Below are 26,167 nucleotides of genomic sequence, written 5' to 3' on the forward strand. Positions count from 1 at the left end.
TGTATTTAATTTTTAATTAACTTAAATTTAAATAACCTTGCATGGCTAATGGCTACCATATTGGACAGCACAGTTCTAGAGAATTAAACTGAAAGTAATGGAAAATGAAGTTAGATAGGTCAACCCTGAAATGATGCTTCAGGCCAGACTGCATGTGGCTTCCTATACCATCTGCTGTTCAATACCCCTGAACCCACACAACCCCACCCATGTACCACCTTTCTCTGAAGACTTCCCTGGCTGTTCTACATAGTCTCTCCAACTTACTACTTCCTGAAGTGTTTTTTCCAGGCAGGCATCACTACGTATCATATGTATATGTTCTCATAACCATCCTTCACCAGTCTGTGAGCTCTGTCTCTATCTGTCCTGGTATTTCCAGCCACTGGTACAATCTTGGCACGTGGAAGGCACTCAATAAATGCCTGATGAACAAGTCAGGAAAGTCATTGTAGCTTGGCATGGATGGGGGCGGGGCACTCACCTCTTCTAACAAAGATGTGAGTCTCTAACCTTGACCTTCCTGCATGCCAGCTCTGTCCAGGGACTCAGAATAGGTCGTCATGAACATTCCGGTCGCTCTACCCATAACTGTCCACAGCAGGCCTTGCTGTGCCTCTTTTTTGTCCAGGTTCCTAGAATCTAGTGGTTTGCTCAAGGGAAGCAACTAGCCAGTTTTTAAAGGCAGCACAGCCTAATGAACAACAACCAGTCTTCCGAGTTAGTCCTGAGTCTGGAGACCAGCTCGGCAACTCAGCACCTGCCCCTCCTTAAGCAAGGTGCTGAAATGCCCTGAGCCCGTTTCCTCAAGTGAAAAGTGGGCATCACATCTGCCTCTTAAAATTGTTGTGAGGTTGAAATGACTAACACATCCGCACAAGGCCAGGCACAGAGTAAGCTCTCTACAAACAGTAGTTACCATACTAAAGCAATTTGGAACCCTCATCTGGATACCTCCACAGCATCCACAAATTCCCGAACCCCTAAATAGCCGCTTCTTGGTGCTCTCCGGGATGCAGGGAATATAATCCAATCTCTGACTCACAATATGTTGCCAAATTCTCCTTGAGTTCCCAAGAGAAAATGTATTTTAATTCTCTCTAACTTTAAAAATTAAAGTCTTTACAGCATTTGGGGGTGGCAGGGGTGAGGAAAGAGACCATGAAATCCAACCAGCAGCTTTGAAAAGGTTACATACAAACTGACTGGAGAAAGAAAGGAGAAGGCAGCTGGAGGGGTTGAGCAGGGGGGATGGAGACAATCCCCTGAGTTTCTGCTATTATTGAATACCCCAACTCTCAAAGCAGCCCGGCAGCCTCCTCCTCCACGTGGGCTAAGCTCTGCTAATGAGAAAGCGGAGCTCTGCCTACATTACCACAATAATGATTTCCCCCTTGCATTTTTACATGCCTGCCGCTTTATCATAGCAGAAGTAGACATATATTTTCAATAAATCCCTTCTCTCCTTCCTCCTCCCCAACTCGAGCTCTCCCAGTAAAAGCTGTTCCCTCAGAGCCCTCCCCCAACGTAATTCCAACCCTGGAGCACAATGAGTTCCACTAATCAAAACAGAAAGAAAAAGAAAAATGGAAAAATCACAGCTGCTGAAAAACAGCATTCGCTACAAGTCAAAGCCCTCCACATTTTTTTCTGCACGCAGCATTTACTTCTTCAAGGACACAGCACCCCTCCCCTATCAGAAATCTTACGTAGAGTTGCTCAAAAGGGAGGGCGGAGGGGGCGGGTGAAGAAATCTAATATTCACTCTCTTTCCTATTTTGACTAAGCCAGCACAGACAGAAATATAGATAAGGCCTTGAATAACTGATTTAACAAAATGTCACTTATTAAAAGGGATGGGGGATGGGGCCGCATTTGCATTTGAGAGCTCAGTTAAACCGCCCCAGCTAAAGGCAGTGAGGCCACGAAAGCAAGAGGGAAGGAAACATTTCTCTAGTCTCTCCTTCAGCAGCTGCAAGAACTGACCCTGGTGGCAGAAAGGCCTTGATTTCTCCTCCATCAAGAACCGGTGGAGAGAAAACCAGACGCGGGGAGGAAAAGAAGGCCGGCTGATTCTTAAATAAGTAAGCATTTATAGTGGACTAACTAGTGCCAGGCTCTGTGCTAGGTGCTGGGGATACAAAAAGGAGTGATGACCCAGTTCTGCCCTCCCCAGGCTAGAGGGGGTGAAAGATTTGCCCAGTGGTAAGTATGACAGGGCTGCAGGAGCCCAAGTGCATCCCCCTCAAACCCACCCCCTCAAGCCCTAACCCACAACCCTGCACATAAGAGCCCTCAAGAAAGATTTAAGGACTAAGAGTCTGCACGGTGAAATTGTTTGAATTCCATACTGGTTTCTAAAGGAGCTCATATTCTTCAAAAGGAAAGAGGCCCCTAAATGTCCTACCTACTGTGGGCTCCCCATGAAAACCCCTTGGCTCACATGTGTTCACCCAATTAAAAAAGAAAAATGAACAAGTCCCAATACTTGAGAATCAGCCTCATTACTGGTATCTTTCAGTTGAATTTTAAGGGAGTTTGGTATCTCCCATTGTGATGACAACAGAGGCAACTCAAGAGACACTCCTATTAAAACTCCCCGGGCATCAAATCCATTTTTTCTTTTCCTTTTCAAAAAAAATCTTTCAAAGAAGTTAGATTGAGGCAGTTTCCCAAAGACATGGAGAGGCCCTCAGAGCAGCCTCTGTTATGACAAAAAGCCTTGGCACCCTCAGGAAGCTTTCTGAGGTAGCAAACTGCTGAGGGCCCAGTTATGTCCAAAGCCAGAGCCTGAAGACTAAAGGCCACACTAGGTAGAAACAAGGACCACAGATTGTCCTTGTTCCTTCAGAGAGGGGCCCCACAGAAGGGACAGGCCTGAAAGTAGGAGGCTGATGGAGAATAGCCATGCGATTTGTTAAAGTCAAGTATTGGCTTTAATTATGAGGCAGCCTTAAAGTTTTGTGCTCAGAATGAGCCAGACGATTCAAGTTTTTAAAAAATGTAATGCCCAAAACATGCTTAAATCATCTGAGTGTTTCCAACTAAGGTCACTGAAGTACCAAGCCCAAAACTCCCAGATGATCGGCTTGGTTTGCATGATCTTTTGCATATATTCTGTGTCACATTTTTATTTATCACTGTATAGCATTATCTATTTGAGAGTGCATCAAATTTGGAGACCATTCAAATTCTAGCATTAAACCAGGACTTTGGATGCTGGCTGGACATGTGACTCTGGGTTAATCACATATTTGTATTTTTTCAATTCTACTTCTTGAACCTCACTTTCCTCAGCTACAGAATTAGAATACTATCTACCTCCGATGACTGTAACAAGACACAGATAAAATAAGACATGCTAAAGAGGCTGTGGACCTATAAAATGCTAGGTAAACATTAATTATTTCAGTGACGGCATCCATTTCCTCTCTCTCTCTGATTTTTCGTTGATTATTTTTCCCCCATGAAACCAGACTGATATCGGTTCCACCGATCTCTCAAAACTGACAACTTGTATTTATTACACGAGAGGTCCCATTATCCATAGGTGTGCAAAATCCGACTGCTGAATCTAGGTGAGGGATACAAGGGAGTTTATTATACTAGTTTGTCTGCTTCTGTGCATGTTTAAAGATTTTTCATAATAAAAATTAATGTAGGAAGAAGGAAAGAAAGAAAAGAATGAAGAAAGAAAGAAAGAAAGAAAGAAAGAAAGAAAGAAAGAAAGAAAGAAAGAAAGAAAGAAAGAAAGAAAGAAAGGAAGAAAGAAAAAGAAAGAAAGAGAAAGAAAGAAAGAGAAAGAAAGAAAGAGAGAGTAGGAAGGAAGAGGAAGGGAGGGAGAAAGAGAAAGAGAAAGAGAGAAAGAAGGAAAGATAAAGCCAGCCTCGCCCTATTAGGCAGATGCCAGGGGTCCCATTAGTGAAAAGCACTGGGTGTTTTTTAAAACTGGAAATGACTTTCCAGCACACACAGTAAGACTAAGGGCTAAAGGCTGTTTTCAGGTAGACTCAGCTTTATAAAACAGTCTTCATTTGCAAAACAAACACTGAATGCAAATGAAGACTGCTAGACCTTGGGACCACAGTAGGTTTCTTGGATAAGTTCAAGGTTCCCCTGCACCCAGTACAAACCAAGCTAATTTGGCCCTTTGGATGGAAAGGTCTCAAATTCTAAATATGGCATCAGAGTTTGAACCTACATTGACCAGCATTTCACGGCCAGCATTCTAATGCCAGCCTTCCAACAATAAGAGCAGTTTCACTAAAGGGATCACAGAAGACTTAAAAACTCCAAATAAGAAAGTAGCTTCAAGGAAGAACCATCAGTGGGAGTGGACAGGGTGAACAGTTTTTGGTATGAGGTTTGGGAAATTAAGGGAAATGTTTCATTGGTTGTTAGGTTTTATATCTGAAAAGGAGATCTGGCTGAAGATCAATTCACCTCGCTGCTGCCTGTTGTACGCACGATGCCTCTTACAGTTTACATAGCACTTTCTGTATATTATCTGATTCCATCCTCACAACTCTAAGAGGAGAGGCGACAGATGGTATCACCCTCTTTTTGCAGATGCGGAGACAGGCTCGGAGGCTGACTTGTCCAGAGCCAAAGACAGATCTGGACCCCAAACCAGGTCTTCTGGCTCTCTCCTTACCCACCCACCTCCCATGCAGACCCCAGGCTGGTCACAGAGGTGGGCAGTCTAAGGCATATTTTTGTGAAAGGCAGCCTAAAGGAGAGCTTTGCCATTTTTTTGGAGCTTCTCGTTTAAAACATATGATACAGTGCCCACCAACTTTTGAAAGGGTTAAAAATCACAGATGTCTTTTTCCAATCATAGTTTTCAAATAAATCTAATGTGAGGCCCAAATTACATTAACTGAAGACTCTTTTCTCCAAGCGAAAGAATCCGCTCTTTCCTCTGTACTGCTCAGTAATGCAGTCAAATGTTCAAAAAAAATGCAGTACAATTTTCTGATGCAGTCTTAACCCTTGCAATCTCCAGCTAGAGTCAAGTCTTGAGTCCAAAGCCCTTCTTCCCAAGGAGGGAGCAGCATCAGCATGGAGAGGCAGAACACCTCGGGGTCCACACACAGCTAGCTCTCTCACCTTCCCCTCACCTGCACCTTTGCTGTTCTCTGATTTTCTTTCCAGCCACATGGAGGAAATGTCTCCCCCAGGAAATGCCAGATATTCGCCCCCAGACCTTGAAGGTTTTTGCTCGGCTGATACAACCCATCGCTCTTAATAACAACCTCTCCATTGATCTTTGCCATCAGCACACAAATATACCACCAACACTCTTCCCCCACACCAGCCAAAAAAAAAATCCTTCCCTTTACCACACATGCTTCCAGCTCCTGCTCCATTTCTCTGCCTCCCCTTCATGGTCAAGCTTTGCCCAAAAGTTGTCTACACATGCTACTACCAGTTCCTCACCTCCCATTCTCCTCCCAAACTCCTTCCAGTCTTGTTCCTACTCCTCCATCACTCCGCTGAAACTGTTCTTTGCAAAGTCACCAATGGCTTCCATTTTGCCAAATCCAATGGTGATTTTTTTCCGGCTTTATCACTCACACCCACATACACGTTGCCTTTTCTCCTCTCTCTCTCCAGGCTCCTTAGGACTTCTCATTCAGTCTCCTGAACTAGAATACCACCCGCTGGCTGATAGTTCCCACGTTTTCATCTCTTGCCTGGCCACTCCTCTGGCATTGGATGCTCTATCAGACCACCTACCTAACATCTCTACCTGGAGTCTAACAGGCATCTCAAAATTAATGGTGCCCAAACTGAAACGGCTCTATTCTGCTCTCCTCTCTCTCCCTCTTCCCTATCTCAGCAAACGGCACCATCCATCCACCCAACTGCTCAAGCCAGAAAACTATTACCTACTCCTCCTTCCGGCACTTCACCAAATCTATCAGCAAGCCCTGCCCACTGTACCTCTAATGTGCATTTCACATCTATTTGCTCCCCTCCATTCACCTCCTATAACCTCCTCACCTAGCCTGCTCCAACTGCCTTTTTACTGTGCTCCCCAATTCTATACCTGCCCCTCTCTACCAATGCATGAGTTAGGAGGTGTCACTTCCCGCTGCGAACTTTCAGTGACTTTCCACCACGCTTTGAACGAAATCCAAACATTTTCAAGGCCCCCAGAGCCCTGCACAATCATCTCGTGCTGCCCTCTCTCCCTCCGCCTTATCCATCCTTGCCTCTTTTCAGTTCCCCCCAAAGCCAGAGTCCTTCCACACGGGCTCTCCTCTGGCTGGCGCCTTCTGTCTCGCCTCACCTCCAATCCTCAGAGAGGCTTTTCTAGGCTACTTCAGCTAAGTAAGTCCAGGTCACTGTCTCGGGGATTTCATCAGAGCACTTATCACATTTTGCAATATGTATTTCCTTACATGTCCACCTCCCCTCTGGACTATAAACCGCAGAGTTGATTGGGGGTGAGGGGCAGAGGGAGAGAATTATGTCCGTTGGAATTATCGACATATTCCCAGAGCCCTAACACAGTGCCTAGAAAATAGTAGGTGCTCAGTAAGGAGCTGCCAAAAGTACAAATGAATAAACAAGAGCCGGTTATGGCACAAATACATGTTTTATATTCTATGAGCTCAGAATTATCACTGCCATTTAGGCACACAGGTTCTTTTTCCCCTTACTCTCTATCCAAAAAAAAAAAAGTTTTAATATTGCTGAACCAACAGCCCAATAGCTTAGCATATTCCACTCATCTCCAGCTTGTAGTCTTCCATGAGGAAAAAAGCAAAAATCATCCATTTCCTCAGTAAACACAAATTAACCAGAAGACCCTATAGGTAGCTGCTCTGAGCACTTGAAAATTCTTAGAAAAATATCACTGGGGCTCTTTGCTGTGTATTTTCTTTAACCCAGAAGAAAAGATTATTAAGAGAGCCATGGGATCAAACTCATGTAACCAAACTTACATTATTCTTTAAAATGCCACCATACCCTTGTGAAAGCATGCCAATAACTGGAATCCAACTGGCTCTCGTCTCCCTCTCAGCACAAAAGAAATCGACTATGTTTTAGTTTCCCCTTTACTTTATTGGTTCCCCTCCAACATGTAAATTCAGAAATATTACTAATTCACAAGATCCCAGCTGATTCTAATCCTCTCTCCTCCATAAATCACACAGTTTTATGAAGTCAGAAATAAAATGAACTGAATTCCAACTGCTTTTAGAGCAGGACGATCAGCACGCATTTGTACTGCCTGGGGTCTGAGCTACTTGTCTGAATCCTTACTTCTCATGTCAATGTTCAAAGTCAATAAAAATATCAAGAGCTTTTCCCCAAAAAATGCCCATGGTGAAATATATGATAGGCCAGAAGCGACAGCAATACAGTATCATTATCATGAACTCTATCACAAATATACAAACAAATCCCAATTACCCACATGTGAATTCTCCACAGAAAGTGGGTAACGCCACACTAGGCTTTCTGGTTTCCCATTGATCCCCTAGACTACCCCCTCCAACGTTGCCTGGGAATAACTGCTCAATTAACCTTAGGCTTGACCAAGCATAATTAGCCAGGTGAACCAGCTGGCTGCAGCGGAAACTTCCAAGATGAACTGAAATTATTTTTGGTGCCTAGGATTATGTGCCCCACTCTCTATTAGCACATATAATTGGTATCAACCATGCACTTTTTTTCCCAAGATGGCAGCAGACTTGCATAAGTATTTTCTTGCGTTTGATGGTCAAGATTAGCAGGCCACTCAAGAGTCTTTTTTGGAATGCCAGTGTTCAAATCCACTCTCTCCATGAGAAGACAAAAACAGAAGTTAATCAACTCGCCCAAGTCCATGAAGCAATTTGGCCGTTAGCCCAGGAAGACACTGTAGAGACCTCTGGAGACCTCTCTCCACAAGACCGAGTCATAGAATTTCAAACACGAATGGAACTCACAGATCAAACCGTGCATTTTTAATATAAAAGATACAAAGCCCAGAAATGCTAGAAAAAGGTACCCTCCTCACTTCAGTGACGTTTTTCACCTGCTTTGACCATCAAACCACCTTAAAAGTTCTTTTGCCACTTTATAAATACAGTACAAATACTGTACAGTATTTACAAATACTGTAAACTTGAACCAACTACTGAATGCAAGACAATGTTAACACTTTCTGATTAATTCACTTTATGGAGAATCCTTATATTCTCCCCCGCCCAAATAAAAACAATGCTTTTGATTATTATGACCAACCCAACCATCAAAGAGAAAAAGAATATTAATAAGTTTTGTTTTTGTGACAACACATTTTATTATATAAGCAGTAGTCCCCTTATTTATAATTAATGCTCCTACCTCAACAAAAACCTCAGGCCCAAGCAGATTAAAGGAGGCAAAACTGAGTACTTTCCACTCAGAACAACTGTTTTCACAGCAAGTTCACATAAATGCTATGTGATTATTAACACATGCCTCTATGTGGAAAGCCTGCTTACAAAGCTGTGAAAAGACCCATGTTTACTATAGAACCTGTAAAATTAATCTTCTCAATGCCCATAAAGCAGAAGGGAAGCTCTCTTTTTTGAGATGTCAAACTGGCTTTAAAACAATCCTTTGGCGAAAATGGACATGCCTAAAAGGGCGGGGCCCATAGAGGTGTGTCACTCTCAGTATCAATTCCTATAAATCAAATCCTGACAATCACCGCAATATTTTAAAAAGAATGAATTATGATTCATAGGCCTTCAAATCTTTATTACCACAAGAACATTCCCAGCAGAAAAGGAAAAAAAAAAAGCTACTGTGACTTGATTAATGGCCGAAGCAAGACAATAAAATAAGTCTCATAAATATAAGAAAAAAAAACTGAATGGCTGCTCTTGGCTTCGAGGGTAGACATGTCAACAATTCCACTACCCTGGAATAAACACACATAAAGATTGTGTTTACTCTCCCAACATATACACCAACCAGACTCAGATTTTCATCAGGGAAAAAATAAGAGCTAATTTGTTTAACTAATGCCTAGTTAGGAACATTTGATAAGTGGCAATAATATTTAATTCCTAACTAACTCTCAAGCTGCCAAATATCAAATTTTCAATCTGGAAATATGATGACAGGAAAGGAAAAAAAAGCACTGTCCAGCAGTAATATGTAGAGAGATCTTTTTTAAAAAAATTTTTTTCCCCTGCTAGAATTGAGCCTGACAACAGAACTGCAGAAAGCTCAACCACCTTTAGTTAACCACAGCACCTAGAGTTTACTCCCTGACCCTACTAAACATGTCTGGGTTTGAACCTCTGGGGCTAAAATTATCCTGGCAAAGTTAAAACTCCCCATGTAATCCAGGTACCTGACAGCCAAGACCTACAATCCATCTGCAGAAACCCATAGGCTGAAGACCAGGAAAACAGAGGCAAGGAAAAGCAAAGACTGCTGGTTAACTAGTTAACTGCTGAATATTTCTGCTTGTCGTCTTTTCAGTGGTCATCAAAACCACATTGTCCCTCACCGGACTGCTTTCTTGAAACCGTTTGTGATGCACAAGGTTGATACCAACTGGGACAACTGATAATTCCTTTCTTAAAGCTCTGCTCCATGGTCTGTTAAAAAGTGCACCCAGTCGGCTTTCGAGAGGCATTTTTTAAAGAACTCTTCAGCCATCCCTAAATCCATCATTCCTGAGCATCACTTCCATGCACTTCACCAGACAGCTCAGGCCATGCTGTTAGCAACCGGCTTCAACACCGTTCACTTGCCAAAGCCGCATCTAGCTTGAGAAGAGTTTCCACAAAGCTGGCTCTAACAGGCCAGTCGAAGGCACTCGGAGGAATCAGAAGTCATTTTCTTTTAACCTAAGGATGGCAGGCGCACATGCTCCAGCTCAGTGCTGGCCAGAGGCTGCTGGCCAGAGGCTGCCCGCCAGGTGCTCTCGGCCTCCGCCAGTGAATGGGTGGTTTTGTGTTGTTTTCTAATATCTATTTCTTGAGACCACCAGCAGCAACTTCTCACTTTCCCAAACTGAAGTAGGGGAGTGGCAGGGCAGGTTTCCCCCCTCCTCACACATTTCTCCCATCTGGGTGGCCACTTTAACTTCTGGGGGGGTACCGACCCCCAAAGAGCCCACAGGCGCATATACATACACATATTCATCATGTCAAAAACCCCAAAAGGCACATCCCTAGGGTCCTGCGGTTTCTTGGCTGGAAGAATGAAGGCTTTATAACATCACAACCTTCAGTTGCAAGCCCCACCACCACCCTTTAAGCCGGGACTGCCAATTATAGCACCCACCTTACCCCTCCCCCTTTTCTGGGATGCCGTGCAGCCCAAAGAGGGGAGAAGGGAAGCAGAGAGAAGGGCCTGCTAACATACTGAAAGTAAAGAAGTCGGGGAGACTTTTCCTTCTCTGACCCCTCACTTTGTCCCTTCCCCTCCCCCCTCCGTCTTCTCACGGAGCATCCCCCAACTAATTTTTTTAAAAATGAAACTTAATAAGCTTCTTGCCTACCTTGGCTGTTTCTGCAACAAGTGCATGGGCAATCCGACAAGAAGACCAGTCTCCGCTTGGGGGATAAGATGGGGGGCGAGCAAAGCTGATGGAGTAATTTTAATATTAATTTATGTCAGAGCCGCCTTCTCCAAGCGCTACTCACTTACAGTACTGCCCTCAGCCTGTAAACAAATATCGCTCCGCCAGGAAACATACTCCCCAGATGCAAGCCCCTCTGCCCAGCAGGGAACCTGGCCCTTCGCACCCCCTGCAACCCAACAGAGAGCTCCCCCACCCGGGGTAGGAAGCTCCGGCTTTCCAAAGCACCAACCCACCACCTCGCCACCACCCTAGCAAGAAACTTACTCGGTCCGTCTACGCCTCACCCTCCCTTCAGGAAATCTACTCTCCATATGCATTCAGCCTCCCCGCAGGAAATCTGCTCCCCCCTCCCCCCTTCTATATACATGTACCCCTCCCTCTTCTCCTCCCCACGCGCCCTCCCCGGCCAGAAACTTACTAGCGAGCAAGCGTGCAGGCTCTCCTGATCCTGGAAACTTACTCCTAGATATAGCGCCCGCCAGCCCCCTTCCCGGCCCTGCTCCCCTTCCTGCCCTCCGCCGCAAGCAACTCCAAACTCTCCGCATCCAGCCACTCTCCCTCCCCGGTGGAAATTTGCAGCGCGGGGCTGCGCGCGTGCATCCACCCTCCCCTTCAGGAAACTTACTCCCCATCTGCATGCACCGCCTCTCAGCCATCGCTTAGAGGGAAGGGGGTGTGCTAGGGAGACAGAAATACATATGTATCTCTCGCCCCTCCCCCGGCCGCAGCCCACTCGGGGCCGAGCCGCGGTAACCTGGCCTTACCTTTTGCATTGCTCCCCACCCTCGACCCCTCCCTTATTCCCCCTTATCCGCTCCCCGGCGCCCCCCTCCCTTTTTTCACCCATTACCCACCCCTAGCAACCGTTCCCAAGCTCCTCTCGGCCTTTTTTTTTTTTTAATCCAGGATGCAAATTCCTCCCCTGTCAGCAAATCGACTGTCAAATTATTTTCTTGCAAAAGGAGAAAGGCGGGGTGGGGGGGGGGAGCAGAAGCAAAAAAGGAGAGGGAGGGCGGGGGAAGGGAGAGGGGGATTCAGAGGAGGGTAGAGATATCCCTCCGCAGAGCTGGGTCTGGCCGCGGGCAGGGAAGCAGGAAGTAAGGTGTCCAGCGCCGCGGCCGGCGGGTCCTCAGCCGCGGCCCCCACCCACGCCCCATGTCCCTCGGGGCGCCGCGCTCTGGCGGGCGCGGGCCGCCCGGCGCATTGTTCGCAGCCTTCCCGGCGATGCGCTGCCGACCTTATTTGTGTGCTCTGCATGTGCGTGAGGTTGCACCTTTTGTAGGCTGGCGAGACTCGACGAGGATGGGGGGTGGGGGGCGCGGACCGCGTCGCGGCCCCGCGCGGGACCTGTCAGTCCCGAGTCGTGGCCGACTCTCCGGCGTGACCGGAAAATCGAGGCCCAGCAGAAGGCGGTGTGGCCGGGAAGCTGCTGCCTTAGACCCGGACCAGTGCAGGATTGCTTCCTGCGTAGCCGTCCCGGTTATTGTAACGCGCTTTGCAATCTAACGACTGGGGTTCGGGTTTTTGGTTTATTTTGTTAAAGGGGTTGCAAAGATGCCAGAGTCTAGGTGGGCTGCGGGGAGGCGGTCTGCGCCTAACCCCCCACTGCACCCCCACCTCAGCGAGGCTAGGAGAGGCCCGGGCTCCGGGGAAGGAGCTAGAGGTTCGTGAAGCGCGCGACTCCATCCCTCCACCCCGATGGGGGCGGGGAGCGGGTGCAGCAGGCGGCGCTGGAAATGCAGCTCTCTGGGGAGGGTCTCCATCTCCGCGGCGCAGCAGGCCGGGGAGGGAGGTTGCCTAGGAGAGGGGCCGGGCCGGGAGGCGGCGGAGGGAAGGGGGCGCGGGTGTCGCCGCGGCGCGCGCTCGCCCGCCCCTCCTCGCGCGCCATGACTGTGGAACGTGGTGCCGGGGAGGAGGGCCGGCCGCCGGGGGCCGCCCGGGGCTGCTCGGCATTGGTGCGGAAACCCGAGCCGGGAGTCGCTCCTCGCGCAGTCTCCTCCTCCTCTGCGGGGGAAACCGCTGCACCCAAACCGAGAGCAGCTGCGAGCAGGGGGCAGGGCGCGGACTGAAAGGCGAACCCAGGGTTCAAACCTCGGCGGCGCCAGGAGGGCGAGAGCAGGACAGACCCCCCAGGTCCCGCAACGGCGTGCTCCAGCCCGGGACCCCGGCATTTCCAGGCGTCTTTCCTGGCCCGAGGAAACGTGAACCAAAGGTGGTTCGGCTCAACAGACCACCTCGAGTCGGGTTGGAGGCATCCGTCTCATGGAGGGCCTACGACAACGAGTCTTTTGCTCTAGGGAAAGTTAAACCATGGTGTTTTGTTTTGTTTTGCTTTTTGCAGTATTGGAGAGATCGTTGTGCCCCCTCCTGCAAATCTCACTCAGGATAAATAAGGTGCTCGCGCTCCCCAGATAGTAACCACTGTCCCCCACTCTACCCTCACTCGGCGCTGGGTGTGGACAGGGCTGGGGAAGGCTATATGGGAGCTTAAAGCATGAGGTCATGTGCGGAGGAGGCTGCTGCCAAAAGTGGCCGAGGGTTTTGTGTATTTTGAGGGGTAACGGTTCTCCGTCTTCAGCATAACCCTTCTAATTCTGGGGCGCCTGGACCAGAGAGCCGCCGACAGAGGAGGGGGCTCTGGCTAATTTTGCTCAACGAGAGTTTAGCCGGCGCCCAGCCCCGCCTTGGGGCCCAGTTCCCCTGTCGGGCCCTTCCACACAGCGCACAGTGTCGCGGGTACTGAGAAAGGCTCAGATGCTCTGTCCCCACCACCCCCATTTCCTCAGTCGTCGATCATCTTTCAGACCGACTGCTTTCTGTGATAGCCTCCTGTTCCCCTCCGACCCATTCTTCGCAACGGCTAGAATCCTAAAACTCCTAACTACATTTCTCCAAACCCCTCCCAATTGCTCTTAGAATAAAGCCAAGCTATGAAGCCCCCTAGTGATTTCGCTTCTACAGACCTCTCCACTCTCACAGCTCCTCCTCCTATACCATAAGCGGGTCGTGTTTCTTTGTTCTGTGGCTGGGGGTGGGGTGGGGGACGCTAACACTTCCCCCTCTACCTCTTCTTACTAACTCCTGCTAGACCTTCAGGACTGGACTCAATTGTCACTACCTCCAAGAAGCCTGCCTGAGGATACAATCATCTCTAACTCACCCGGGGAAAAGACCCACCCTAGACCTCCCGGCAGAGGTCGGAGTGGCTCCGGTAGCAGCCCTTTTCCACGCGGAGGAAGACTAGCCAACCTTGAGCACCATCACGGCTTGGGGGCCTGACTTCCTAGGAGGGAGTTGGCCAGGACAGAACCTCAAAACACCCTGTTTCCTCAAGAGACCTGAGAAAAGCAGCGCACTGCCCAGAAACCTCAGCCCCTCCACCTTCCCCCAATACACACATACACACACACACGTAATTCGAGGAGAGGTCTTTTAACCAACCTAAAACAACTCTCTAGCACAGATAAGGAACCTGAAGCTAAGAGGGAGCAAGTAAATTGCTAGAGGTCAATGTGGAAATTCACGCCCTGGTTTTTCCTGCTGTTAAACCAGAATTTGCTGAGAGGGAAGGATTTGGGATTTGGCACTCAAAGTATTGCTGCCACACAGCCAAAGATGCTTGCATCACCTTCGAAAGACCCCTTACATTATTGGCCCACTGCCATCAGAGTATGGCCTAATGGTTAGTTGTGCAGGCTCCGACCTTGGGCAAGTTACTTAATCTTACTTGGTTCTGTTTCTTTGCCTGTAAAACCAGAATAATAGTACCTACGGGGTAGTGTTATGAAGTTTAAATGAGTTAATATATGTTAAGATCTTAGGACATTGTCTAGGCAAGTTCGTGATTATTTTTGAGTAGAGTTATGTGCCTTCTCCATTCCCAAGGACTCTAGAAAATAAAGTCCCTAGAGTCTTAACTGATTTAAGCATCAGAAATGATCTATGGCCTAAAAACCTGGGAAATGCACAGACAATACACAAACGTCTTATTTAGCCAATAGATTCAACCCTCAACAATGCATATGCTTGAAGACAATCCAAGGGGGTGAATAGTCCCAAATCTGTGACTACTGGTTGTAGACTCAGAACGAGTGTCAGAGAGAATGGCTGAAATTAAAATATTACCTTGAGTCTTTGAAATCCAAGTCAAGCTGAAATAGTCCCAATCCTGGTACAAGTCCTACCTTGTATGACCAAAGCCCTCCTAGGGATGCAAAAAATGTAAGGAGATTAATAATTTTTTTTGTCTTTTTTTTTCTCTTTTTTATTTCTTCCACCACCACCACCATCCATCTCCCTCAGGAGATGATGATGATGATGATGATTTTATATCCTAGTCTTCCCATTCTCAGCAGTTATCCCCATGGTAAAAGAGATTTTTTTTAAAAAAAAAAAAAATGCAATTCATGTATTGGAGTAGATTTGATGCATTCATATAGTTCCAAATTCAAATAAACATTGAGAAGTCTCCCTCCCACCCTGTCTGCCACCCAGTGGTTTTCCTTCTGTAGAGACAACCAGGGTTAGCCTTCAGAAGACACGGTTAACTGTTTTCCTGCTGAGTCCTCCAGAGGACTCCCTGGGTGCCTGTTTAATAATTTATGTCCAGGGCTCCATTCTCCAATCCAGGCAGAATCATCACCCTACTCTCACTCTTCCCAAACCTTCATCCTCCATCCCAAATAGGTTGTATTAACAATGATGACCCTTCTTTTGTGAGCTACTGACAAAAGCAACCATTTGGTAGTTCTTTCTCCTCTGCACTAATGATAATCACTAAGGTTTATTGTGTGCTTTTTATGTGCCAAGCACTGTGCTAAGCACTAAACATGCATTATCCTATTTAATCAGCCTAAACCATCGTCATTATAGTATTCTTATTTTACAAATACAGAGAGAAGTGAAGGATCAGACAGATTGCATAACTTGCTCCAATTTGCATCCAGGCTAACCTGGGCCCAAGCCCTCTGTCTTAACCACTAACCCTCTTGCCTCTCTGCAACACAGGATAAATTCTGGAAGCCTGAAGGGAAAAGAGTAGAATAGAGTCTTTGGACTTGAGCATACCTTAATTCAAATTCTGGGTTTTGCCCCAACCAGCAATGAGATCTCTAAGTCCCAGTTCACCCACTTGTAAACTGGGACCACATATTTTTCATTGGCCTAATGTAAAGGTCAAATGCATGAAAATAGTGTCTTTTGAAATGCCTAGTAACCAAATGCAATGTTTAGATCTTGTGGCTCTGATTTGAATAAACCAATGCTAAAATGACATTGTTGAGACAATTAGGATAATAAAATATAGATGATATAGATGTTAAAAATTATTAATTTTGGTAATGGCATTGTAGTTATTTTTTTTTTCTTCAGTTCTTACGTGTTAAATATGCATAATGAGGAATTTTTGGTGAAAGTGTGTCTAGGATTTATTTTCAAATACTCCAGCCCCCTCCCCACCTCCCAAAAATAGGAAATAAATAAAACAAAGTTAGCAAAGTATGGCTAATTGTTGTTTTTTAAGTATGGATAATTATTGAAGCTGTTGATTATACTATTCTCTCTACTTCTACTGAATGCTTGAAATGTTTTAAATAAATTTAAAGATAAAATAATTATATTCTAAAGTGTTAAATGTTTTATCAGGTTTATACAATTATTTTAAATTATTACCAATAATTATGAAATTTTTATGTAAATTATTGCAATGCAGGACTGGCTTGTAGGAGGCATGAAAAAATGGCAGTTTTGTTACTGCAAGACATTCAGGGCAGCACCTGCATCTGGCAGGTAGGCCAGCAGTGGGGGTCGAAGGGTAAGAATGAACCCTGCAGATAGCAAGGACCCATCGTTGAGGACCTATTCAGCTACAGATGAAAATGTACAGGAAGGTAAAGGGCAGGAGGACTGGGTGACAGGAACAGGCAAATTAAAATTGAGAAGCAGATTTTCCCCAAGAATGTATGTTTTCACAGAGCCACTTCAGAATTGCATGGATTAGAGATCAAATGCACTGGGTAAAATTCTCCACTCTGTCACCCAGTCCAGAATTGCAGCTCTGAATTTCTTCATTTGTCGTTTGAGTGCAAGACCACTCCCGCCCCTTCCAGCTGTCCAGACTGGAAATCTAAGGAATGCTGTTGGCTTTCACAAGAGAAGAATCATTTCTGAGGCCACACTGGTTATTTGCCTATCTTAAGAACAGATCAGAGCTGAATGGAAATGAAGACGTAGCCAATTCATAACCAAATGAAATGTTTTAGGCCCAGTGAGCATTCATGTATTGTTCTAGGAGTCATTTTGTGTGTGTGTGCTCTGGATTTAAACAGCTGGAATTATGTTTACGTATGATCCTGATTTGAAATGAAAGTTTGTCCTCTTTGAGAGAAAATTTGCGTGTCAGAGAAAAGATGAGAATATATTTGGTAATTCAAAGAAGTCAGCACTATGTAACACTTCCCTTTATGTTAAAATGGCTCTTCAGGAGAGCTTATTAAAAGCTGGAAAAACCTAAGGCGTGGAGAAATTGTGTGTGGGGGGGAGAAGAGCATGGAAAGAAAATACCACCTGTGCTTCCTGTTTTCTCCAAGGCTGCACAATGAAGGCTCTGAGAGGCAACATGACCAATCAGGGATCATGAGGCTAGAACAAGTCAAATGTGTATTTAGGAATGAGTGACAGGTGTACCTAATACAGTTGTTGAAGGCTCAGTGGTCAAGAGCAGATGAGTCTGGGGGAAGTTCAAGCAATGAAACAATATGTTTGTGGGGTGTTTCTCAAACTCTATCCTTGCCATCCTTGAATCAGTAACAACCAAAGCAATGAAAGCAAAAAGTCAGGCACAAAAAGGCTTGTGGGACTCTCATTTTAAAAGCAGCAAGACAGCATAATTTGTTGATAGGCACCTCAACCCCCAAATCTGTTAAGGATGGTGTTGACAGAGCCGGCCTTACTCAAGACAGGAGGCCTAACTGGTGTTTGTTTAGTAATACTAAGCGATCACTATCTCAGACAACTTTCTAGCCAGAGGGAGAGAAATAGGTTCCAGGCTCTGAGCAGGTTCTCAGTTTAAGTCAGATTTCTAAGAAGAAAAAAAAAAAAAAAAGCTAAGATAGGTAGTAGATCCTGTATCCAGTACAAAAAATAAAAACTGGTTGAAATCACTGCTAAAAATTCCTATATCTGCCTAGAAGGTATGTTTGGGAGTCACACATTTCAGCTACATGATAGGTGGTGCTCAAAGGATGTGATGGTCCACAACAGTTCCCAAATAAGTAGCTTTGTTAGCTGTGAGGGTGAGGAAGAAAGAGATTGTAAACTTTCTACTGTGGATGCAAATCTATTAATAAGTTTTAAATTGCACAGTGTTTAAATGTAAGTATAGATAATGGCTACTTTTCCAGAACCCCTAATGAAGCCACAATTTTTTTAAGTGGGAGAGAATCCATGAGACCTTATATTAGAAAGGATCCTGGCAGGAAACAGGTGGCACACTCAATAGGTAACTGAAGAACATTTAAGGTAAGTACTATTTACAATAGTGTGCAGGCAGGGCAGGTTTCTTAGGTGTGCAACCTACGCAGTCACATAGGACCTCACAGTTAGAAAGGTCCCACACTTAGTTTAATCCCTTGTGGTTGCCATCTTGAAATTTTTAGTAATTTTTGAACAGTTTCCTCCATTTTCATTTTGTACTGAGCCCCACAAATGATATAGTCAGTCCTGTATTCAGCGCTATACATAATATGAGAGATGGTGTAGCAGCAAAGGACTAAAATCAGTGTGGAGACTTTGCTACCCCTAAGTCAGAAAGAGCAAAAAAGCGAAATATCTGGAACAGAGGGAGAGCTGTTGCTGAAGTTGTGGCTACGGCTGTAGCTGTAGGAGAGGGTCACACAATGGAAGTGATGGCCTTCTATAGAAGAATAGTCACGGTCAACTCACAGCCTATAGAGAGGGAAGCAGGTGATAAATACCCTAACTTCTCTCTGCCCCTGCCCTCTGAACTGCATGTGCCTCCCATTGGCCGAACCAAATAGGAAGCCAGAGGATCTGGGAGCCCATTGATGAAATCAGTGGAGGTCAGCCTGCCAGGGCAAAGGGTATGGTGAGAAAAGGTAAGAGTGAGTCTGAAAAGAGCAGAGAATACCCAGCTCAGGACTTTTACCTAAAATTTTCAGGATCAGGGTTCAGAGTAAATAAAATGGATATATCACAAACAATTTCAATAAAGGACTTTGTGATGATTGTTTTTTATCCCCCCCCCCCTTCCCTTTTGTGATGATTTTTAAAGGATGGTCATTTGTATACATCATGCACGGGTTTTTACATACTTTCAAAGGAAAAACAAGATGATTTAAGAATTTTCACAAAAAGAGACTTGGGTATTTGAAAGAACCATTGTTAACAATAAGATAAGCCTGAGATTTCAAAATTTTCGAAACATTTCAGACCCCGAAGTCAAATTTTGTAGACAGCACCCCATTCTCCTTCACCTTCTCTTCTGAGGCCAACATCACAACATAAAGTGACAAGAACAATGTCCCAAGAATTGCAAGAGCCACTAGGGCAATAGCAGCTGGGAAGAATATATTCCAACAGAGGATTTTGGCATACTTGGATATTTGTAGATACCTTTTGCATACGAGGAGCACTGGAAAGCTCATACAAGGGTACTTCATTATGATGATTTATAACCATTACAACTTCTCAATTCCTCTGAACATCTTTAGACTACAGTAGTCCTCTCCTATCCATGGTTTTGCTTTCAGCAATTTCAAGTTGCCCATGGTCAACTGAGGTCCAAAAGTATTAAGCGGAAAGTCCCAGAAATAAACAATTAGTAATTTTTATTAAATTGCGTGCTGTGTTCTGAATAGCAGGATGAATTCTCGCGCTATCCTGCTCCATTCCACCAAAAATATGAATCATCCCTTTGTCCAGAGTATCCATGCTGTAGATGCCACCCATCCATTAGTCACTTAGTAGCCATTTGGGTTATCAGATTGACTGCCTCAGTATTGCAGTACTTGTGTTCACATAACTCTTATTTTACTTAATAATACCGCATTCACATAATTTTCATTTCATTATATTGTTTTAATTGTTCTATTTTATTATTAGTGATTGTTGTTAATTTCACTGTGCCTAATTTATAAATTAAACTTTATCATAGGTATATATGTATTGGAAAAAACAGTATATATTTGGTTCAGTACTATCTGCGGTTCTAGGCATCCACTGGGGGTCTTGGAACATATCATCCTTGGACAAGTGGGCACTTCTGTATTCAGATCACTTTTAAAAAATTAAATATCACTGATTAAGTTGCATTCCACTCGGAATTCCTAACTATTCAGATATGGACTAAACTAAATTAATCCTTAAATTAATTTCCTTAAAAAACAAAAAATTTGCTACAAATGTGAATGAGATGGCAGGGACACACTTCACCCTTTTTTTAAATTGAGATAAAAGTCACAGAACACAAAATTAATCATTTTAAAGGGTACAATTCAGTGACATTTAATATAGTCACAATGTTGTATAGCCATCACCTCTACCTAGTTCCAAAACATTCTTATCACCCCAAAGGGAAATCTCATAGCCATTAAGGAGTCACTCCTCATTCTCCCCACCCCCAGGGCAACCACTAATCAGCCTTCTGTCCCTGGATTTGCCTATTCTGGATATTTCATATAAATGGAATCATACAATATTTGACCTTTTCTGTCTGGCTTTTTTCATTTAGCATGTTTTTGAGATTGATGCAATTTGTAGCAGGTATCGATACTTTATTCCTTTTCATGATGGGATAATAGTCCATTGTATGGATGTGCCACATTTTCTTTATTCATTCATCAGTTGATGGACATTTGGGTTGTTCCCACCTTTTGGCAATTGTGAATAATGCTGCTATAAGCATGAGTTTACACATACTTATTTCAATACTTGTCTTCAGTTCTTTTGGGTATATGCATAGGAGTAGAATTTCTGGGTCATATGGTAATTCTATGTTAACTTTTTGAGGAACTGCCAAATTGTTTACACTTAATCTTTTTAAGAGAACTAATTACTTGAAATCCTTTTAGAAGCACTCATTTATGATTAATTATTTCATGCCTAGAGTAACTAAGCCAATTCTTTCCTGCAAAATAAAACACTGTCTTAAAAAAACTTCTATGTGAAAGATACTCAAGTTAGCAATTGACTTGATTTCCTATAATTTGTTTAAGTTATTAGTTTATGAAAATAATAGATGCAAAAAGAAAATACAGATCACTCATAACCCACTGTGAACCCTTACATACACTTTTTTTTTTTTTTTACAAAAATAGTCTCAGAGTGCTTGTCAATAGATCCAGCTTGAAATAGAAAATGAAATTAAGTAAATGAAGAAAACACAGTAGGCCTCTGAATGGTAACAATTTCACATCAAAAAGCAGTTTTTTCATTCAGCCTTTTGCTCTAATAATTTGAAACATGATTGTATAGTTGTGTAGGATATTTACCTAATAAATCAACTCCGATATTATACTGAGACTACATGTAAAAGATGTGTTTTTGGTTTGTTTCATCTTGCTGTTTTTCATTTTTTAATTTATTTGTTTGACTTAAGAATATTTGTTTTCCCCTTTGGAATTGAATGAGGGACACAAAATTTTGACAAATTTTATCTTTCGGATGGATTCAGAGCCCCTGCCTAGGTGTAGGCTTTCTTTTCTTTCTCTTTTAAATTAACATATAGTAAAATTGACCTGTGTGTGTGTACAGTTCTCTGTGTAAAAATCAACACAATTAGGATAGGAACAGTTCTATAACCCATCCCAAAATCCCTTGTATAGTAATATCTTGTCGTGATTTTAATTTACATTTTCCTAATGGCTAATGATGTTGAGCATCTTTTTATATGCTTGTTTTTCACCTACATATCCATTTTGGTGAAGTGTCTAGACGTTCAAGTCTTTTGCTCCTCATCTTTTTTTAAAAAAAAAAAACTATCTAACAAACTACATATTTCATCTATTTATTTTACTTATTATCTATCTCCCCTATAAAAATATAAGTTCCACGAAGGCAGGGATTTTGGTCTGTTCTGTTCATTGTTCTAACAGCTGTAAGCTAAAAAGCTTATACCTTATAATATCCTATTACCCATAATAGTGCTTCACACTTAGCAGATATCTAACTAATATCTGTTGAATGAATGCATAACATTTATTGAGTATTTATGGTGTGTTAGGTACCATTCTAAAAGCATCAGATTCATTGTTTTTGTTGTCATTTAATTATTTTATCAATAATTTTTTTTTCAAGTTTTAATTGTTCAACAAACACTCACTGAGTGGTTACTACTTGATGGTTACTATGCTAGAGCTCAGGAATAAAATGAAAGCTACCCTTAAGATATAGAAAGGTTAATACTGTAAGATAAGGAAGATGCTGCAATAAACATAAGCACAGGAACCCGGCAAAACACAGTGGAGGAACACTGAAATCAGATTTAAGGGTCAAGGAAAGCTTTCTGTAGGAGCAGATCACTTGAATTAAACTAAAGTGAATAAAATGCTTAGCTTATTCTTTTCCCATAATATTAAACAGAATTAAATTATAAGGCTCAATTACATTTGGTCTCATTTACAGTAATGTAAATTATCCAGAAAGCACTATATTTTAAAAAGGCATCAGAAATAAACAAAAGTCATTCGTCATTGTTTCCTATCATGATAAGTATCTTTGTTTTAAGGATTATAAGAATTAAACTATAACAAGATGTTTTCCTCTTTTTTTATTGTGTTGTTTGTTTTTATACTATTGAGTTTTGAGAGTACTTCTAGAAACAAGTCCTTTTTTGGATATGTGATTTGAAAATACTTTTCCCTAGCCTATAACTTTTCATTCTCCTAGTGTTTTTCACAAAGCAAAAGTTAATTATTTTAATAAAATCCAATTTATCAATTTTTTTCTTTTTTTGGTTGTGTTTTTGGTATCGAGCCTAAGAAATTTTCCCTAATCCCAAATCATGAATATTTCTACTATATTTTCTTCTAAAAGCTTTATGGTTTTACATTTTATTTTTACATCTATGATCCATTTTTTAAATAATTTTTTATTTTCCAATTATAGTTGGCATACAATATTATATTATTTTCAGGTGTACGACATAGTGATGAGACATTTAGATAACCTATGATCCATTTTTGAGTTAATTTTTGTATAAAGTACGAAATTGAGGTCAAAATTTTTGTTTTTAGATTTTTTTTCTGAGATACTTTTGCCTGTGGATGATCAATTGCCTTTGTACCTTTGTCAACAATCCACATTTTGTGAATCAATTGCTGGACATTCTATTCTGATCCATTGAGCTATGCTTCTACCCCTCCAATAATACTACATTGTCTTGATTACTGTTGCTTTACAGTAAGTCTTAAAATCGTGTAGATTTATTCCTCCCATTTTTTTCCCTTTTCAAAATTGTTTTGGCTATTCCTGTCACTTTGCCTTTCCAAATAAATTTTAAAATCAGCTTTTCTGTATCTCCAGAAATCCTATTGGAGTTTTTATTGGAATTGCTTTAATCTTTAGATTTATTTGGAGAAAATTGACATGTTTAACTAAATTGAGTCTTACAGCTCATGAACATAGTCTGTCTCTCCATTTATTTATGTCCTTTGATTTCTTTCCTCAAAAATGTTTGTAGTTGTCAGCATACAGATCCTGTACACATTTCATTAGATTTAAACCTAATTATTTCTCTTTTTACATTTTTAAATTATATCGTTTTTTTTTTAACTTTGGCTTCCAGATTGTTCATCGTAAGTATATAGAAATATGATGCTTTTTTTTGTGTGTGAATTGACCTTATATTCTGTGGTTGTGCTAACCTCATTTATTAATTTTGGACATAGTAGATTCCTGGAGATTTTCTATATAGAAAACCAAGTCGCCTGTAAATAGACACAACATTCTCTCTTTCTAATCTGTATGCCTCTTACTTTCTTTCTCTGCCTTATTGCTCTGACTAGGACTGCCTGTATTGTATTGAACAGGAGCGATGAGAGAAGACATCCTTGCTTTATTCCTGGTTTTAGAGGAAAGCATTCAGTCTTTCACCATTAAGCATGATGTTAGCTATAGGTATTTTGTAGAAGCCCTTTATCAAATTAGAGCAATTCCCTTCTATTTCCAGATTGCTGAGAGTTTTCATCATGAGTGGATGCTGGATGTTTTCAAATGCTTTTTCTGCAATGTTTGATATGCTCTAGTCATTTTTCCTCTTTAGCTTTTTAATATGATGAATTATACTGATTGATTTTTGAATTTGGAACCAGCCTTGCATTCTGAAGATAAGCCCTACTTGGTCATGAAATATTATTCTTTTACATATTGTGGGTTTCAATTTCCTAATATTTTTATGAGAATTTTTGTGTGCTATTCATGAGTGATATTGGTTTATAGTTTCTTGTATTTTCTAGGTCTACCTTTGGTATCAAGGCAATTCTAGCCTCATAAAATAAGTTGGGATGTGTTCCCTTCTCTTAGATTTTCTGGAAAAGATTGTGTAGAATTGGTACTATTTGTTCTATAGAAGTTTTTCTTTCTTTTAAATAATTTTTTATTTTTCAATTACAGTTGGCATACAATATTATATTAGTTTTAGGTGTATAACATAGTAATTAGACATTTATATAACTTATGAAGTGATCACCCTGAAAAATCTAGTACCTATCGGACACCATACACAGTTACTGACTGTATTTCTTATGCTATACTTTACGTCCCCATGACTATTTTTTGTAGCTCCAATTTGTACTTCTTAATCCCTTCCCTTTTCACCCACCACCCCACACCCAGCCCCTCACACATCTGGCAACCATTAAAATGTTTTCTGTATCTATGAGTTTGTTTCTGTTTTGTTTATTTTGTTCTCTAGATTCCATATGTAAGTGAAATCATATGTCGTTTGTCTTCCTGGCCGACTTACTTTATTCTGCACAATGCCCTCTAGATCCACCCATGTTGTTGCAGATGGCAAGATGTCATTCTATGGCTGAGTAATATTCCATTGTATATATGTAGCACCTCTTTTTTATCCATACATCCATTGGTGGACACCCAGATTGCCTTTATATCTTGGCTATTGTAATAATGCTGCAATGAACATAGTAGTCCCTTCCAAGTAGTGTTTTGCGTTTCTTCAGATAAATACCCAGAAGTGGGATTACTGGGTACTTCTTTGTCTCTTTTTATAACATTTGTTTTAAAGCCTGTTTTGTCTGGTATAAATATTGCTACCCTAGCCTTTGTTGTTGTTGTTGTTGTTGTTGTTGTTGTTGTTGTTTTCATTTTCATCTTTTTCCATCCCTTTACTTTCTGTGTGTGTCTTTTGATCTGAAGTGAGTCTCTTATAGGCAACATACATACTGGTCTTGTTTTCTTTTTCATTCATCCACCCCATCTTTTGGTTGGAGCATTTAATCCATTTATATTTAAAGTAATTATTGATAGGTATGTAGTTATTGCCATTTTATTATTCACATTTTTTTATTTTTCTTCTTATCATTAAAGAAGTCCTTCTAACATGTCTTGTAATACTGGTTTCATGTTGATGAACTCCTTTATGTTCTTTAAAAGTTTGATAGAATTCACCAGTTAAAACATCCAAGCCTGGAGTTTTTGGTTTGCTTGTTTTTTTTGTTTGTTTGTTTGCTTTTTAGGTTTTAATGTGCGGATTCAATTCTTTATATGTATATGTTATCCATTTCTTCTTGGGAGAGTTTTGGAAGTTTGTGGCTTTTGAAGAATTTGTTTGTCTGAGTGTGTAGAGTTGTTCACAGTATTTCTTTTTAATATCTGTAGGGTCTGTAATGATAGTCCTTCTTCCATTACTGAAACTGACAACTTGTGTCTTTTTTATTGTTTGTCAGTATGGCTAGAGTTTATTAATTTCATTGACCTATTCATAGAATCAGCTTTTGATTTCATTGATTTTCTTTATTGTGCTTCTGTTCTCAATGTCATTGATTTCTGCTGTTTATTATTTCCTTCCTTCTGCTTACATTGAATTTATTTTGCTCTTCTTAAGTTAAGATGCAAGCTTAGTTTGTTGATTTGAGACCTTTCTTCTTTTCTAACATAAGCATTTTAATGCTACAACTTTCCCTTCAAGCACTGCTTTCACCTCATCGCACAATTTTTTTTTTTTTTTTTTTTTTTTACTCCTACAGCGCCTGATCTTCCTAGGTGGTCTCCCATCCAAGTATTAACCAGGCCCGACCCTACTTAGCTTCCAAGATCAGACAGGATCAGGTGTATTCAGGGTAGCATGGCTGTAGACTCATCGCACAGATTTTTATGTGTAATGGTTTATTAAAGTATAGTTGACATATGTGTTGTGTTTTCCTTTTTGTTCAGTCAAAAATATTTTTAAATATCTTTTGGGACTTTCTCTTTGACCATAGACTATTTAGATGAATGTTTAATCTCCAAAGATATGGAGGTTTACTATTTATCTTTCTGTTACTGATTTCTAGTTCAATTCCATTATGGTTAGAGAACATACTTTATATGATTTCAATTCCCTTA

General features: G+C 42.0%; 1 protein-coding gene and 1 pseudogene across 17 annotated transcripts in view; both read right to left on the reverse strand.

Annotated features, from left to right (window-relative positions):
* TRERF1 (transcriptional regulating factor 1) overlaps positions 1-11,646 on the reverse strand; it is a 210,698-nt gene extending 199,052 nt beyond the window's left edge. For 4 of the 17 annotated variants that reach the window (XM_023527612.1, XM_023527611.1, XM_023527610.1 and 1 more), the window contains exons 1-2: positions 11,004-11,646; positions 10,502-10,586 (exon numbers count right to left, since the gene is read on the reverse strand). The gene's annotated coding sequence lies outside the window, so the exon portion shown is untranslated. Of the gene's footprint in view, positions 1-10,501; positions 10,587-10,849; positions 10,920-11,003 lie in introns of those variants that run through there. The other 13 variants (XM_011354629.2, XM_011354628.2, XM_011354620.2 and 10 more) reach the window with 7 other exon arrangements.
* A 14,154-nt stretch (positions 11,647-25,800) lies between these two features.
* LOC111736232 lies at positions 25,801-25,919 on the reverse strand (annotated as a pseudogene).
* Positions 25,920-26,167: the final 248 nt, after the last annotated feature.

This window comes from Pteropus vampyrus, unplaced genomic scaffold, assembly GCF_000151845.1.
Source record: "Pteropus vampyrus isolate Shadow unplaced genomic scaffold, Pvam_2.0 Scaffold18, whole genome shotgun sequence".
Taxonomy (NCBI): domain Eukaryota; kingdom Metazoa; phylum Chordata; class Mammalia; order Chiroptera; family Pteropodidae; genus Pteropus; species Pteropus vampyrus.